The sequence below is a fragment of the Nycticebus coucang genome, chromosome 8 (genome assembly GCF_027406575.1).
Source record: "Nycticebus coucang isolate mNycCou1 chromosome 8, mNycCou1.pri, whole genome shotgun sequence".
Lineage (NCBI taxonomy): Eukaryota > Metazoa > Chordata > Mammalia > Primates > Lorisidae > Nycticebus > Nycticebus coucang.
This window is the reverse complement of record NC_069787.1, coordinates 31430344-31432137: the sequence shown is the minus strand read 5'-3', so window position 1 is coordinate 31432137 and position 1794 is coordinate 31430344.

Sequence of the window (1794 nt, the reverse complement as noted above, 5' to 3'; positions counted from 1 at the left end):
GAAGTTCAAGACCAGCCTGAGCAATATCTAGACCCTGTCTCTACTAAAAATAGAAATATTAGCTAGGTGTTGTGGTGAGTGCCTTAGTCCTAGCTACTCAGGAGGCTGAGGCAGAAGGATTGCTTGAACCTAGGAGCTTGAGCTTGCTGTGAGCTAGGCTGATGCCATGGCACTCTAGCTTAGAACAACAGAGTAGAGTCTGTCTTAAATAAATAAATAACTAAATATTTCTAAATGTTAACTCTTGTATCTCTACTAGGCTAAATGTGGGTTCATACTGATGCCTCTGAGTCTAATTGGTGCCCACATGGATCAGTCTAGCTTCCCCTCGGCTTATGTGTAACTTCCTACCCCAATAGTGAGAAACCATGGAAATAGGGCCCAGGCATCAACATGCTTTAAAGCTCACCATAATTCTAATATGCTACCAGAATTAAGAGCTACTGGCCTGGTCAAATTACCCCAGCCCTTATTCCCAGTCCCACAGTTACTAGTGCCTGGTCTCTAAGAGGTGCTCAAAATTATCTGTGGCTTGGATGTAGTTGAAACTGAAGTTTGAGGGTGATATGGGCATACTGTAGGTGAGGAAGGGATGAAAGAAGTGGGTTTGAGGGTGAAGGGCAGAAGATGCTGCCAGAAAAATACAACAAAATAAAAACAAATGAACCAAGGAGGATGTATAAAGCCTCTGTCTTCGCGCACATGAATAAAATGTATGTAAAGGCCTCTGCTCAACGTTTCCCATCTACACAGAAGCGAGAAGAGAAAAGACAGGCTAAGATACCAGCAAGTGTGCTCAGCTATAAGCAATAATTTCTTCAGTGTAAAGATGTAAAAATAGAGAGTAGCCTGTGAAATACTAGCCCCACTGTGAATCTATTAAAAACTCTCGCAGACATCACTACTGAATTAGGTCAGCTGAGAAATGTAGTTCAGAAAGAGAGAACTTTTAAGAGAATGTTTTTCAGTCCTTCGTCTGCCAGGAAACAATTCCCCACTGGATCGAGCCCCCCTGCTATGGTTTGAATGTGTCCCCAAAGTTGGTGTGTTGGAAATTTAATCCCCAGTGCTACTATTTTGGGAGATAGGTCCCCATATAGGTGATGGGGTCATGAAGGATCTGCCCTTATGACTAGATTAATGCTATTAAAGCAGAAGTGGGTTCAGTACTGCAGGAAAGGGTTCCTGATAAAAAGATGTGGCTGGCCCCTTTCTCTCTTGTTCCTTTGTGCTCTCTTGCCTTTCTACCTTCTACCATGGGATAGTGCAGCACAAGGAGCTTCGCCAGATGCAGGCCTCTCAATCTTTAACTTCCTACCCTTGAGGACTGTAAGATACAAATCTCTGTTCTCTCAAATTACCCAGGCTGTGGTGTTCTTTTGTAGCAACACAGACAGACTAAGACACCCCCATCCCAGCAGTGTGATCACTCACTATGGGTTGCATTTGGAGGTAAGACAGGCAGGGATACCACATCTTCACCAAGCCTCACCTCTCTCTCTCCCACTCATCCTGAACATGCCTTTGAGCCCCACAGTTTCACCTATTCTTGCAGGACACCTCAGTGCACTCCCTCATGCAGGATGGGCTCACTCGGACATCTGCCTTGATAGCGGCATCCTGAGTCTCTCTTCCTTCTCCTCTTCAGCCACACTGATCTCCCTTCTCACTTTTCCAAATACTTTATGCTTTTGTTCACGATCAGGCCTTGGCACAAGAAGTTTCTTGCCCCTTCATCTAGTTAGCTTCTTTCCAACCTTTCAACCTCAGCTCATATATGGCTTCCTTAGGGAA